Source organism: Leopardus geoffroyi, chromosome B4 (genome assembly GCF_018350155.1).
Source record: "Leopardus geoffroyi isolate Oge1 chromosome B4, O.geoffroyi_Oge1_pat1.0, whole genome shotgun sequence".
Lineage (NCBI taxonomy): Eukaryota > Metazoa > Chordata > Mammalia > Carnivora > Felidae > Leopardus > Leopardus geoffroyi.
This window is the reverse complement of record NC_059341.1, coordinates 22,318,249-22,334,966: the sequence shown is the minus strand read 5'-3', so window position 1 is coordinate 22,334,966 and position 16,718 is coordinate 22,318,249. Positions and strand designations below refer to the sequence as shown.

The 16,718-nt window shown below is 38.2% G+C and overlaps 1 protein-coding gene and 1 long non-coding RNA gene across 2 annotated transcripts in view; one reads left to right on the top strand and one right to left on the bottom strand.

The window, feature by feature from the left end:
- The window catches only part of LOC123590072, a 29,187-nt gene extending 13,188 nt beyond the window's left edge, over positions 1 to 15,999 (top strand). The window contains exons 2-4 of the long non-coding RNA XR_006708597.1: positions 180 to 248; positions 1,531 to 1,693; positions 15,897 to 15,999. This is a non-coding gene — a long non-coding RNA (uncharacterized LOC123590072). The remainder of the gene's footprint in view (positions 1 to 179; positions 249 to 1,530; positions 1,694 to 15,896) is intronic.
- Positions 1 to 16,159, bottom strand: part of KIAA1217 (KIAA1217 ortholog) — a 451,458-nt gene extending 435,299 nt beyond the window's left edge. Inside the window, exon 1 of the mRNA XM_045462891.1 lies at positions 16,013 to 16,159. The gene's annotated coding sequence lies outside the window, so the exon portion shown is untranslated. The remainder of the gene's footprint in view (positions 1 to 16,012) is intronic.
- Positions 16,160 to 16,718: the final 559 nt, after the last annotated feature.

Below are 16,718 nucleotides of genomic sequence, written 5' to 3'. Positions count from 1 at the left end.
AGCTTCTAAAGAGTAGCACCCAACTGATCATGTGATTATTTTTATGTTTACCTTCAAAATAAATTTAGGAAAGAACAATATTCATTTCTTCTTTCCTGATTGACCGATAAAGCTTCCATTTAAAATGTCTGCACTAAATTTGTGCTTTGGAAGATCTCTCCAAAGTTTCTGTTTTTCAGTAACATCCATTAAAAAATGCTGAGGAAGTACTGCATAATCAAGGATTCTGTATACTGACTTAAAAGATGGTGAAATAATAAACAGTGATATTCTATTATTTTTGTCATTTTCCAAATATATTTTCCCCACCTCTCTTCTCTCCCTTGGTGCCATACTCCCCATTCCTTCCTTAAAACCCGCCATACTTCTCTCCTACTTTCTGACAATGATGGGTGATAATGCCTTTTCAGGGTCATTGTTGCAGTTATAGTTCATATTTATTGTCATCTGGTAACCGATGGCATTTAGTTAAGTGTTCAGCACGGTGTAAATATACTCTTCATCTTATGTAAGTCCACACCGGGCTGGACTTGAGTTTTCATTCACCATTTGGCATTCTAAGATCGATGAAGCAGAAATGAGACTTCCTAAAACATGCTTCAAAATCAGAAATCATTGATTTTGGTATCTACTTAATTACATATTAAGGTTTAAAGACAGATTTAAAAATACTGACCCTCTTGTCTGAGTTCACTGAGCAAAGAATATCTGTGTGTAAGTGGGAAGAGGAAAGCTAGCCCCAGAAGAGCCAATCTTAGGTGTATTAAGTGTAGCTGGATAAAGTTTTAAATGTTTAAATGAACCAGTGGGTGCAGAGGGACTTCTCAAACTATTACTTTTTCCCCAAGGAAGCCTTTACAAACAAACTTGTGTTTTTTGTCCACACCTGATTTAGTCATAGAGAAGAGGATTATATAGTTACCTGCATGGTTTTTAAATTTTCTAGCTGTTTAGATAGATAACTGGAAAAGAAAGAAGTTTTTTTTTTAATGTTTTATTTATTTTTGAGAGAGACAGTGCAAGCCAGGGAGGGGCAGAGAGAGAGAGGGAGACACAGAATCAGCAATAGGCTCCAGGCTCTGAGCTGTCAGCACAGAGCCCAATGCGGGGCTCGAACTCACAAACTATGAGATCATGACCTGAGCCGAAGTCAGATGCTTAACCGACTGAGCCACCCAGGCACCCCTAGAAAAGAAACAAGTTTTATATTATCTCCAGTAATTGAGGATTATCACCTAGGTCAAGTTCTAATTCCCTTGACGATGGCACAATGTTCCCCTTAATTGGAGAATTCACTAGGCATACTAGCAGACATACTAGTTAGTAGGCATACTAACATTTACAATGTTTTTTTTTTAGTATATATAGTATTTACTTTCTTGACTATTGAGGAAATGATTACAGAGATATCCTTAAAAATAGTACCAAGACTACACATCAACTAAGCAACACGAATACTTGTTGAGTCCCGTAAGTAGTACGTATATGGTAGTTCTCCCTTTCTTGTGGTTTCGCTTTCTGTGGTTTCAGTTATCCGTGGTCAGCTGCGGTCCAGAAGCAGATGATCTTCCTTCTGACATATTGTCAGAAAGTCAGTAGTAGTCTGACACTACATTACCAAGTCCACACCATTCATGTCACTTCATCTCATCACGGAGGCATTTTATCATCTCGCATTATCAAAAGAACAAGGGTGAGTACAATACGGTAAGATATTTTGAAAAAGAGACCACATTCGCATAACTGTTATTACAGTCTCTTGTTTAAACTGTTCTATTTATTATTGGTTATTGTTAATGTCCTACTGTGACTAATTTATAAATTAAATTTATCATAGAGGTATATGTATAGGAAAAAACATAGTATATACAAGGTTTGGTACTATATGTGGTTTCAAGTATCCACTGGGGGTCTTGGACTATATCCCCCGTAGATAAGGGGAAGGGACTATTGCATATGCTCTAAATATCAAACAATGATCTCCTAGAATTCTATTTTCTGATGCCCATTTGAATATTATTCTTCAAATAACTATTCTTTTTCTTCAACCTTTCTCAAAACTGATAAGATAAAACTGGAAGTGAGTTGAACATTTTCAGCAAAACTTGAACAATTTAGCACAGATATTACTCCTTCTCCCGTCATGGGAAAACAGGTAAGAGCTGTTAAACTTCACACTGAGAGTTTTAACTATTGTATTTCTGGTTGGTTAAAGACGCAAGATGTGGCTATAAAACACATACTTCTGAAATGTATTTGGCCCAGTTATAACAAGAATTGGTAGCTAATTTACATATTAATGTGTCATCCATAGACATGTCTACAGAGTTCAAGTCAAAATTGATGAAGTGTTATATACCAATCTATTAAATGCTGTTTGATCGTAACCCACCATATAGACATAAAAATTGAGGGGCACCTGGGTGGCTCAGTTGGTTGAGTGTCCGACTCTTGATTTCAGCTCAGGTCATGATCCCAGCGTCATGGGATTGAGCCCTGTGTTGAGCTGTGTGCTAACCATGGAGCCTGCTTAAGATTCTCCCTCTCTGTCTATCTGTCTGTCTCTCTCTCTCTCTCCCTTTCCCCCCTCCTCTGCTCTCTCTCTCAAATAAAAATAAAAAAATATATACAGACATAAAAATTGAATACTTATTTATTATTATTATATGTCTAGCTGTGGGGGTTTTTTGTTTAATTTTTTTTCAGTGTATCTTGGAAATCACTAGGCTTCCTGACTTCAGATACTAATGTCCTTTTATCAATTCTGGAATCTTCTCAGCCATTATCTTTTCAAATAATGCCTTTCCCAGTGTCTACATGGTTTCCTTCTGGACATCCAATGAGACTTAGGTTGGATCCTCTCACTCTCCTGTTTATATCTTTTAAACTCTCTTGTGTTTTCCATCACTTTGTTTCTCAGTGCTGTATTATTAGGAATTTAAAAGTCTGTCTTGCCAAAGTTTACCAGTTCTTTCTTCATTGGATCTACATTGCCATTTAACAGATCCACTGAGTTTGTACCTTTAGTTATTACAGTTTCCATCTCTAGAAAATCTATTGTTCAAATATTAGAAGCTGCTGCTGTTAGAATCTTTTTTAAAAAATTATTTCCTAGGGGCGCCTTGGTGGCTTGGTTGGTTAAGCGTCTGACTTCAGCTCAGGTCATGATCTCACAGTCCGTGAGTTCGAGCCCCGCATCAGGCTCTGTGCTGACAGCTCAGAGCCTGGAGCCTGTTTCAGATTCTGTGTCTCCCTCTCTCTCTGCCCCTCCCCTGTTCATGCTCTGTCTCTCTCTGTCTCAAAAATAAATAAACGTAAAAAAAAATGATTTCCTATTCTGAATCTAATAATTCTAATATTGGCAATTTAGGTAGATCTCGTTCTGTGATTCTTTTCCCTTGCTGGCTCTTTGTCATGGGCACTTGTTTCCCAACATAGTGAATTTTTATTGTGAGCTCACATTTTGGACTTTTATCTGTGGTACTTCTCAGAGGCCTGGTTATAAAGCACATTCTTACTAAGAGGATGGAGAGGACGGTCATCTTCTGCCACCAGGCAGCCAGAGACACTGACAATCTAGGATGATTAAGTACTATTTTGGCTTTTTTGGGGAGACAGGGGGCTTTTGGGTTTTCCCCCCATTCTACAATAACATGACTTTAAGCCCCAAGACTATGTGAGTGAAGACATGAGGTTAGGCATGCTCAGGATATTCCTTTCTTTTATTCTTCTCCACGCAGAACTGAGGTTGAGTCTAGAGCTTTCTCTAAGGTGTCCCTCTACAGGGCAGGCATTCTTCCTTGTGTCATTCACTAAAGATATTACCTTTGCTGCCTGCAGACGGTTCTAATATGATGGCCACTCTTCTTGGCATCAGGAGTCACTTTTCCCCTGAACGTATCTATTAAAATTCCCTAGACCACAAGGAATTAACAAAGACCACTATCCAAATGATGGTTCTAATTTTCACTTATTTCTTTGCATTGAAGCTTTCTTATTTTTTTTTTCTGCCTCCCCCCCGCCAGGGGAATTCCTTTAATTTACTGTCAAATCAAAAGATATATATATATATATATATATATATATATATATATATATATATATATGTTTTTAATTTTTTTAATGTTTATTTATTTTTGAGAGGAGGGAAAGGCAGAGAGAGAGACACAGAATCTGAAGCAGGCTCTGAGCTCCGAGCTGTCAGCACAGAGCCCAACGCGGGGCTCGAACTTACAAACAGTGAGACCATGACCTGAGCCGAAGTCAGACGCTTAACTGACTCAGCCACCCAGGAGCCCCATGATAGATATAATTTTTAAAACTCTAGTTTTTTTTTTTTTTTTTTTTTTTTTTTGCTTTGGTCTCCTGGGAAGGTGTTGTCTGAATATCTATTAGGTACTTTCCCATTATTATTTGTTGACGATTCTTCTGGTTATAGCTACTTAAAAATCCTTGTGAAATAACTTTAATAAACAGGGCACACACAAAAAATAAAAGGGCACAAATAGAATAGATTTGAGGTTCTCCTAGTGTATTATCTTTAAATATTCAAGATGCTTCTTCATGAATCTCTAAGAATGTAAATAGAAGTTTCATCATAAAAAATTCACATTATGTTGTGTTAGAAATCGAAGTAACAAATTAGTCTTCACCTCCTGAGAAAGAAGTTCTTAATCAAAACCAGAAAACTCCCTTCTCAGGGATATATGAAGGATAGTCAAACAAACACTAACAAACTATAAAAAATAGCTATGTGATGCAAATATTAAATTACAAATAAGAACAGAAGGATGTTGAATGCTTCCAAATAGTTCCCATTTCTGAGACTTTCTTCTTCAACTGGAGTCGGAAGAGTTGCCCCCAGTGAAACGTGATAGGTTTTTGTGGATACCTGAAGCTCCCATTAAACATGGTAGGAAACATTTTAATTTTGATGATAATTCAGTTATATGCCATGTTATATTAAATAAACAGTATGTTATGGGCTAGATTACCAGATTTGCATCATTTTAAATATAAAACTTAAAAAAAAAATTCATACTTGGAGTATTTTGTTTGCAACTACAGAAGGGGCATGAATATATTTGTTTCTGTTGGTAGGCAATGTTGAGAATACTCTGGCCTGGAGTTCTAAAGGAAAGTTCTGAGTTGATATATTTGTACCTTAAGATTTTGCCCCTCCCTCTGCTCCCACTTTGACCCTTGAACGTTGCAGTGCCCCAGGCTTCTTAGACATGGGCCAATTCTCTTTTCTATACCTTGTGATTTCGTCCAGTCCCATGGCTTTAAATAGCATTTATAACTGGTGACCTACCTGTTCTTGGTAGCCTCTGCCTTGACTTAATCTGCAGACCCCCATTTTTAATTTCCTATCTGACATTGTTTCTTGAATTCTTCATAGCTGGACCACATGCACCACCACAAACAGGCCTTTCAACTTTCTCAAATCCCAGAACCTGCCCCTGCCTTGCTTCCCATTACTTGGTATCACTTTTCCTTGTTTACTTTTTGTTCTAGAACCCACATGAATGGGTAAACCCCATTGAGCCACAGCCTTCATAACCTTGGTGGATTAGAGCCCAGTACTTGCTTCCACTTGCTCAGAGCCTAGAACAACACCTGACACATAGTAGGGGCCCAATAAATATTTGTTGAAGGAATGAAAAAATGAAAACCTTTTTCTCTTTTCAAATCATCACTAATAGACCTCTCCCCACTTCCTCTTTTCTCACCAGCTTTTTTTTCACTCCATCTGCTCTACTTTGTCATTTCCTAAACACAACAAGGAATGTTTCCTCCCCTGCCCCTCAAGAGAGATAGGGAGAGCCAGGGAGGAGCAGAGAGAGAGGGAGACACACAATCTGAAACAGGCTCCAGGCTCTGAGCTGTCAGCACACAGTCCTATGTGGGGCTCAAACTCACGAACCGGGAGATCATGACCTGAGCCGAAGTCGGATGCTTAACCGACTGAGCCACCCAGGTGCCCCCTGCTCTGCCTCTTCCATGCACAAGTTTGTATATAAAGCATTGGGAAAATTATATTTAGATATCCAGATAATCTGGATATCCCACCCATTGCAAAATCTTCCTCAAGGACAAGGACCATGTTTTACTTAACTTTTTTTTTTTAACTTTTTAATATTTAGCACAATGACAGATACATAGTAGATGGTCAATGAGTTTTTGGGGGGTGGGTGGGGTGGTCAGCATAGTCATGGTACCAATTACATTTTCAGGAAAACAACCTAATCCCCAGGATCAAGTATTAAAATATTGGCTCAAAAAAGTCAATCTAATGTATGTTTAATTTATATTCAAATGTAACTTCTTAAGTTTATGAATTTAAAAATAATGAATGATCAAAATACCAGTATAATATATATATTCATAATACATATGATAAGCTGTCAGATGTAGATGTGACATTCTGTAGTCTGAATAAATAATTGTTTAAAGCTGAATTTCCTTGGAAGTCTAGCTTGTGTGCTATATTTATAAGCATGAATTGTTATAAAACATAACAACAAAAAGAATCTGTACCCTTGACAGATTATATTCGACTGATGTTTCTTGTATATGAGAGGATTCTTCACCTATTTGTGGTGTTCTCTAGTTTATTTCGGTAATGTCATTGTACATGTTGGAAACATGAAAAATAAAATTAATCTGAACCCATCTGAGATTTTTTTTCCCCTTGCAGAAAGGGGACAAAACCACAGAGGTAGAGTTTTTGACTTAATTTAAGACCCTAGAGATCATTAACTCAAGAAGCAATAATAGTTAACCTGGCACAACAGCATCATTAAGAAAAAGGTTTTTCTTTTGTCCAGATTTTCAAATTCCCAGACACTTATCCTGCCCTTATCTGGCCATGAGTTAAGAGGTTGGTATGATGTGATTATAAAAGAGGCAAGTAGCCTTCTAGGCAACCAGACAGGTGGAGGCTCATGGTAGTTTGCTCCTAAATGGGCAAGACCAATGAAACTATTGTTTAGAACATATACAGCATGTAATGATATATGGACATGATTTGTTTGCTTGGGAGAATGTTGATAATATCCCCAAATAAAAAAGTAAGCACATACTTGTTCACTGATACTCATTCTGATTAGTTTTCAAATGGTCCTGATCATTGTAAACAATCCAATAATATAGTATTTTGAAGATAAGGAAGCTCATTATACTTGAAAACGTAAAGTTGGAAACAACTACACAGCAAAGTGAAAATCCAAGTATGGGAATGAAAGTTTAAGTAGTTCAGGCAGTAAAATATTCTCGTAAGGTTGGCAAAATCCCTCATTTGTGATCATATACAATCTCTTAAGCTCTTTATAGAGGGAACTTTTCATTGGCACACAGATGTCAATTTTGGAAGGCACTGAATAACACAAACTTTAGAAAAAATATTTGTACAAATAAAGTGTCTTACTTTAGCTTTCAGTCTAAAGGAGAAACAGAAAAACATCTTGTGATTTTTTTAAAACTTTACTGAGCTAAGAAATCTATTCCTGTATCAGGCCCATTAAGATAAGCAACCAAAAGCAACACTGTGTTAGAAACATAACACCAGACACATTTGCAACTTTTCAGCATTAAAGGAGCCCTGATTGTAATTTAGTTACATAGATAAAATCTGACAAAGAACCAGCACAACCAGTGATTTGTGACCACACTACTCAATGCCCAGTCATCTTGAACTTGGAATCAGCAAGCAACAACAGAGCAATAAGAGTGTAGGTAGCACAATACAAGGGATGCTGTGCTGTGTATCAGAGGTCATAGGAGCCCATGTCAAGGAAGCGAATATTTGAAGGGAAACCTGAAGGTGGTCTATCAGTTTGTGCCTTTCTGCTTAAGATATGTGAAAGGAATGGGGCGCCTGGGTGGCTCAGTCGGTTGTGTCCAACTTCAGCTCAGGTCATGATCTCATGGTCCATGAGTTCCAGCCCCGCCTCAGGTTCTGTGCTGACAGCTCAGAGACTGGAGCCTGCGTCAGATTCTGTGTTTCCCTCTCTCTCTGCCCCTCCCCCACTTACTGTCTCTCAAAAATGAATACATGTTTTATTTTTTAAAAATTTTTTAATGTTTTATTTTATTTTTGAGACACAGAGAGAGACAGAGTGAGCAGGGAAGGGGCAGAGAGAGAGGGAGACATAGAACATGAAGCAGGCTCCAGGCTCTAAGCTGTCAGCATAGAGCCTGACACGGGGCTCAAACTCGCAAGCTGTGAAATCATGACCTGAGCTGAAGTCGGACACTTAACCAACTGAGCCACCCAGGCGCCCCAGAATATATGTTTAAAAAAAAAAAGGATATATGAAAGGATAAAAAGCACCAAGTTAGAAGACACTGGCTCAAAACTGCATACCTTTAGTCTTGATCAAAAGAAGTAACTAGACTTTTTCCATATATATCAAAAGAGAGAGATAAATTAGATGGCCTTTAAGTTTTTATTCTATAAAATTCTAAGACTGTGAATTCTTTTTCCTTAGTGGTCCAGACTTTTCTGATGCACATGCATTTAATTTTTGATCAGATTTGTGAGTTATTGACCTCTCCAGGCTAAGTGGACTATGTCAAAGTAACTGAAAATACAGAGATTAGTTCAGAGAAAACCCCAGATTAATTTAAAGAGGTGCTTTCATACTCCTTTTCCAACACATTGATTTTTTTTAATTTTTTTAATATTTATTTTTGAAGAAGAGAGACAGAGCATGAGTAGGGGAGGGACAGAGAGAGAGAGAGAGAGAGAGGGAGACACAGAATCTGAAGCAGGCTCAGGCTCTAAGCTATCAGCACAGGGCTTGAACTCACAAACCGTGAGATCACGACCTGAGCTGAAGTCGGAAGTTTAACCGACTGAGCCACCCAGGCTCCCCAACACATTGATTTTTAACAGAATCAGGTAAGCAATATGAGAAATATGAGAATACCCGTTACTTATATTTCTTATTTCTCATCTATTACTAGGTACAAGACAAATATACATAAAATTAATAAAGGAAAAGAAGGAGAACTCTAGAAGTAAATGTTAATTTTCAATACTCATACCTAGCTTAGACCATATGTAGTTGGAGGAAATTTCCCATTAAATACTGGTAAGCAGCATTAAGTATGTTTTTTTAATATAATTTACTGTCAAATTGATTTCCATACAACACCCAGTGCTCATCCCAACAAGTGCCCTCCTCAATGCCCATCACCCACTTTCCCCTCTCCCCCACCCCCCTTCAGCCCTCAGTTTGTTCTCAGTATTTAAGAGTCTCTTATGGTTTGTCTCCTTCCCTCTCTATAACTTTCCTCCCCTCCCCTCCCCCAGGGTCTTCTGTTAAGTTTCTCAGGATCCACATATGAGTGAAACATATGGTATCCACATATGAGTGAAAACATATCTCTGCCTGACTTATTTCACTTAGCAAAATACTCTCCAGTTCCAGCCACGTTGCTACAAATGGCCAGATTTCATTCTTTCTCATCGACAAGTAGTATTCCATTGTATATATAAACCACATCTTCTTAAGGGATACAGGAGTGCTGAGGCATAGGGGCACTTGCACCCCAATGTTGACAGAAGCACTTTCAACAATAGCCAAATTACGGAAAGAGCCTAAATGTCCATCAACTGATGAATGGATAAAGAAATATGTTTTGTTTTTCTTTGTAAAACAAATGTCCAGGGTAAGCCATGTGACTTTTAGTAATAGGATGGAGAGAAACTTATTGGCCTATACAGATGTGTATGCGTGACTCTGGAATACCTGGTGTCAATGAGGAGCCAAAACTATGAACTTAATAACTGTAAGCATAATCTACCACTTTTATGTTGAAGAAATACTATGCCCTTGACCTTAGCTCTCCTCAAAAATGAATGGATTGGTCACAAAGGGCAGTCAGATACAGGAATGTACACGATCTGTACAAACCCACTGCTGCTTCTGGAAAATACTAGACAAAAGTGAAGGCCCCACCAGTGGGTATTGACTATTCCCTGGTATCATCAGTTTGTTACAAGGAAAAGCAGTATAGTGAGTGTACCTCTCACAGGCACCGCCTACCCATAGGCACAATCACCTTCCACACTACCTCACTGTGCAAGGGCCTAATGTCCCTGCGTTTGTCAGTAGCATCCGGAATGAATCTGAGCCTCCTAGAGAGAAAACACATTTTTTGTGCTCCAGTTATTAATATTTTCTACTTATAGACAGGAACAACTGAGTTCCAGGTATCCACAGACAATCTCAATCAACACCTGGGATGGCAATCAGGTGCATGTGAGATTACATTTGTGCATAAAGAATAGCTCAGAGCATGCGGTCAGGGGTTTATTGCAGAGTTTCCCTGGTCTAGATACATGGGTGATATTGTGAGAGGGTAAGTTTTTACCTTCCACAGCAACTGAAGATAAATACAGACCCCACTGTGCTGAAGTCAGAGCGTGCACGCAGTACATGTGCTCTTGAAAGCACTGGACAGACATTAAGTCATCAATCCTCACCACTACGTCCCCCATAAACCACGTATTATTATTCTTTAATGGTTAATGAAACTCAGTCAAGAAGGATAATGGCCTTGCTCAAGGCCACAGAGGGAGCTTGTGTTAGAAAAGAATTAGACTTGAGTGATTTTTGGCCTACAGGCTTGTACTTGGACCACCAGGTCACATGTAATGGAAGAGCCTTTCTCGAATTATATGCAGAGAATTGTGTGTGTGTGTGTGTGTGTGTGTGTGTGTGTGCGCGCGCGCACGCACAGGCACGCTCAAGTCTGTAGGAGTGAGTGTACATATTGGAACTGCAAGGTCCTATTTTCAATGTATCCTTTAATTTCTAAACATGACAAAAATATTTACCGTATTGTGATACATTTATTCACTGAAATCTGTTCGCTTCCCTTTTCTTTTGTCTAAGAAACAGAAATCTGGGGCAACAAATAAAGAGGCTGAAACCAGAAGAGCACGCTCTGAACTACAGAATATCACCAGTTTTTTGTTTTTTTTTTTTTTTTTTTTTTTAGGGACCAGACTGTCCAATCACAAGGTTTTAATTATATTAACTTTTTGGATAGACAAATTGTTTTTCTTTATAAAAAGGTGTTGTAGCAAGTGAAGCGTGCCAGTTCGGGAGTCCAAACTTCCAGAACTAGAATTCTGGTTCCACCTTTTCCTGTCTGCATGATGTTGGGAAAATAACTGAAGCTCCCTGTGTGAGTTTTCTCATGTAAAATAGGGATAGTGATAGTACTACATCATAGGATTGCCGTGAGGATTATACAAGACAGTACATTCATAAGGTACTCAGAAGTGTGCTGGGCATATAAGAAGAGCTTGTTAGAGCTCAGATATCATAATCTTACAAACATATAATATATGGCAACTACATTTGCAGACTAAGCTAGTGGTCAATGTTCATGTACACTTTCTTAAAAAACGCTTTTTTAAAATTTAGAACAACAGTTAAGAGGCCAACTAAATAAATACATAAAATCAGGACAAAGTGATTTTGAGGAAATATACCTGAAACAGAATTCAGAAGAATACAGAACACTCAGCAAGAAAGGCCACATTCTCAACTGTTGACTTATAGCCTCATCCTGAATAAAACTGTTGGCACATATCAACACATAACACCAACATTCACCTTTCATTTGTTGGGATGTCATCATGAAGAGAGTTCTTCATGGGTGAGAATTAGATATGAATGCTGCTATCCTAAAGCTTATTGATTACCAGTGTCTTTGGTTCTAAGGTCCAATTTAGACCATTGGCTCCGAACGGAAAGCATACCAATATTACAGGGATGTGGCTGCATCTTTAAACATGAGTATATGGTACTGTGAACTAGAGGCAAAGAAAGCACAAAGATATATTGCTTATAGACAGAATATAATACCATGTATTTTGGTCTCAAAATAATCAGAGGAAGGAAAGCTTCTTGGAAATTAAAAATACATGGATGATCAAAATTAGACAGAAGAGTTGGAAGACAAGGTCAAGAAAATCTAGATAACATAAAAGGAGGGCTAACAAAAATAAAGAAAAGATAGGATCAGAAAACTGATGTAGTAGATTTGAAAGCCAACTCCGAGGAACACTGTAGCGAGAAAATCAGAGCGAATACAGAAGAAGAAATTATCAAAGAATTAACAAAAAGAATTCACAAGACTGAAGCCCATTGATTCTTTAAATTGAAAGAGCCCATCAAAGTATTCAGTCAAGATAAATGGGAAAGGCTCACACTTTAAGATACATCAGTGAAATTTCAGAACATCAAGGATGAGATGAATATCCACAAAACTTCAAGAGAGAGACAAAAAGTCACCTACAAAGGAATGTGTGAACGTGTTAACAACATGGGACTTCTCCTCAACACTTCTAGATCCCAAAAGGTAATGGAGAAAGGCCTTTAAAGTTATGAGGGGAAATTATTTTCTGTCTAAAAATAATGCTTGTCCCAACTATCACTGAGATGTGAAAAGAGAGTCCAGATATTTGTTGGACACGTAAAAACTCAGAAAATTTATTTTCAACCTTGCTTTCCTTAGGAAGATTTGCTTCAGGCAAATGGAGAAGGAATCTGAGAGGGGCACCTGGGTGGCTCGGTCGGTTAAGCTCCCAACAGCAGCTCAGGTCATGATCTCACGGTTCATGAGTTCAAGCCCTGCATGGGGTTCTGCACTGATGGTGCGGAGCCTGCTCTGGATTCTGTGTCTCCTTCTCCCTCTGCTCCTCCCCTGCTCATGCTCGCTCTCTCTCTCTCAATCTCTCTCTCTCAAATAAATAAATAAATAAATAAATAAGCATTAAAAAAAAAAAAGAAATAATCTAAGAGAGACCTGTCCAAGTGTTGTACAAATCAGTCAGGAAAGAGTAGGGCAGAAGGATTGAGGGATACAGACAGAAGCACCAGGAAGAAAAGGGAGTTCTGGGAATGTGGTCATATCTATACCATCCTTGGGAGAATCTGAAGCACTGAGGAAGGACAGACTACAAGATAAATGGTTATAGCCACTTCTTTGGCTTACCAATAAAAATATGAGGTCTCATTAGTTACAGTCTTTATTGATTTTCAACTTACAGAATTAACCTGTAGATAAACCATGGAAGACTGAACTGTGTTAACCAAAAAAATAACTACTATTAACCTTTTTCGTATGGAAACAAAAGTACAGTTGATAAATTTTAAGAGAGGGGCAACATGGAAAAGTGGTGAAGCGAATGTCACTGCATTAATTTAGGAAATCAACTAAAGAGACAAACGTCAAAAAATAAATGAAATGTACCAGAATATACTTCTCCAATAAACAAATTACACAAGGGGGGTGGGTAGGGAATGAGAGTCAGATACATGAGAAACTATACAGACTAACTTAAACCCTGTGGACCCAATGAAATAAGCATTCTAAAGAACTAACACTGAGATCTTAATGTGATGGGCTAGAACCTACACAAACTCAATACGAACCTGAGATGGCGAGACTGTTGTTTGGGTTTCTTGATCTTAATGACAACCACTTTAAGTAAAAGCCTAACACAATACACAGCTATACTATAGAGTCTTAGTCCTGTTCTCCAACAATGAAAGGTTTCTATTGGTACTATGTGATATGATGTGTGGCTATGAAAAAAAGAATTCTGAGTAAAAAATAAATATATAAGGGGTGCCTGAATGACTCAGTCAGTTAAGCATCTGACTCTTGACTTCAGCTCAGGTCTTGATCTCAGTGTTGTGAGTTCAAGCCCTGAACTGGGCTCCACACTGGGCATGAAGCCTACTTAAAAAAATATTTAAAATGTTAATGAAATAAAAGACATATTCTGATGAATGTTGTCTTTCAAAATGATGTAGTCCTGTTGCCAATTTCAAAACTCTTGTGGTAGAACTCTCCTTTGGGACAGCCTGAATCCTCTCAGAGTGATGCACAGGAAACACCACCTTGTTATTTTTATAATCTACTCCCAGTGTTTTGTTTGTTTGCTCGTTCGTTTGTGTTTTACAAAACGATGCATTATCTATACTGACCTTGCAACTCAATAATCACCCTTGCTTTCAAGTGACTTTTAAGTAACCCCCAAAACAAATAGATTATCAAAGAAAAACTATTTTCATACACTAAGTGTATTCAAAGATATCTTCACAGGTTGCCAAAAGAAGATATTTTGAAAAATCTTTGGAATAGCATCTAGTCTTGGATTGTTTGTATAAAAACTCCCTCCCTGGGCATACCTTACTTAGACACAGATATGTAACCATTAAATGTCTGGATACTTTTCAAGTTGAGGTGGGTGAAATTCCTTTTTTAGAAGAAATTTTTTTAGACCTTAACGCATATTATATATAACATCAAAGAGAAATCTCCCTTTAAGCAGCCAAAATTCACTCTATTCAGCAACTTTCATCAATACTTCCAAAGTCCTTCAGTGTTCACTTTGTGTGTCTTCAGTGAAGTATTTCGGTCAATAAAATACTTACTGTACAAGCATTTCATAGACATGGCTAAAGTAATAAGAAACCAAGTTAAGAAAAAACTTAAAATTTTCCAGACAGAAATTTGCATCTTTGAAGCAGTACATGGTGCAAAAATGTACTACTGGATATTCATTTGTAATAGTTTTTAACAGAAGAGTGAGCAGGATTAAAATTATAATGTGGTATGAACTTATTTTGTTCTAGAAAATAAAAACCTCCAATGATAAGAATGAGAATATTAAAACCATTTTTTATTTTACCTTAAAATCACAGTGTCAAAAATTACCTTTGTGATAGCTCAAAATGTAATTTAAAAAAATAACTATTATAAATGTTGCTTAGTGGTTTAATATGTAGTTCTTGGTATAATGGAGACAATTGTTATTATATTTTAAGCGGTGGTTTCATGCTTTCTGTGAATATGGACCCTAAAATAATAGTTTGATTTGGTTACCACATTTCTCAATTCCAGGTCACGCATTCAACGATATCCTTGGTCACTTAAATGCTCCAGGTGACAATGGTAGCAGAGATCTTTGTCATGCTTGGCAGGGAATCATGTCATTAGATTATCATTTCAGAAATAAATTCATTTTAGGGGCGCCTGGGTGGCGCAGTCGGTTAAGCGTCCGACTTCAGCCAGGTCACGATCTCGCGGTCCGTGAGTTCGAGCCCCGCGTCAGGCTCTGGGTTGATGGCTCAGAGCCTGGAGCCTGTTTCCGATTCTGTGTCTCCCTCTCTCTCTGACCCTCCCCTGTTCATGCTCTGTCTCTCTCTGTCCCAAAAATAAATAAAACATTGAAAAAAAAAATTTAAAAAAAAAAAAAAAAAGAAATAAATTCATTTTTAAAAGAGACTGCAAAATATTAAGCATGCAAAAACTCTTTGGCCAGTGATGATGTGGTTTTAGGACCTGTCCCTTCTTTCTTTTCATTTCTTCCCTTATATACGAGGAATAAAAAAGAAACTTCATATGAATATAACTGGATTACGAGAAACTGAATCAACCAGGAATAAAGTCTGTCATCCTCAAAAAGAAGTGAAAACACTCAGTTTTTCTTTTACCCGTCCTTAATTAATGAAGGAAAGTTCTATTACCTCCATCTTCCTAATTACTAGTTATTTTAGCAACACCCTCAAGGATTTGAGAAAATGTCACACTCACACAAAGGGGCAAGTTTTCGAAACCATTAAAAGTCTCCTTCGTTTAAGTTGTCTGGCAGTATTATTAAGAAAGAAGTTTCTAAGCACAAGCTGACAAAAGCAGCCGATTTAAAACATTACCTTTGTGTGGAGAAGCCTTCCACTGAGCAGGAGCGGCTGCCGTTTGCACCTGCTGCTGTTTGACCAAATTCCCTTCACTTCCAGCTCTCAAAATCGTCTCACCTACACTGATTTTTTTCTGTTTGCTGTTCAAATCGTCCCTTCTAGGTGATGGCAGCTTGGAAGCTGCGTTGGCAAAGAAAGGTCTGGCCAAGCGAGAAGGTCTGGACATTTTAAACAGCAGCAAAAAACAACAATAAAAGGAACCAACCCCAGAATGTTACCTGCTGGGGCAGCGGATTCTATTCCTCTGAGCTTCACGTTCCAGCTGCCACAGTTACAGCCTAAAGTGCAGTTGGATGGAAAGTGCCGGGCTGCCACTTGGATTTCTTTTGAACAAAAGGCATCGTGCAGCCACACAGCCCATTTACTAGACCTGTGGAATGTAAATGTGTGTTTCAGAGACCCTGGTGACAGTTTTGCGATGGTAAATGCTCCAACTCGGAGTGAACGGCAGATGCTGGAATATGAAATGCAGAACACACACGCACGCACACACACACACACACACACACACACACACGGAACTTCCTGGCATGCACAGACGAGACACCGGACGGACAGCCTAGAAGTGGAAAATGAATGTAAATATTACCCCACCCACTCAGGTACAGTATACAGAAATGATCCAGATGTGCGGTTTATATTACTATGAAGTGCATACCACATTCGGTTTCCAGGCATTAGTTCAAGCAAATATTTCCTCGCCTTAGCACATTCCTCTATTATATTCCAAAAGTTGACCGTGTAACGAATGCCCACCTACATAATTACTTCTCCTGCTGTTTATAGAACATGCATAGCACCATGGAAAAGAAGGAAACAGAAGAATAGAATTTCCATACCCGTTTGGGCTGCTGTGGGTACTTACTGATTGATAAGAAGTGTCGTGTGTCCTTGTGACATTGGACGTGTGTGTATGTTGTGTGA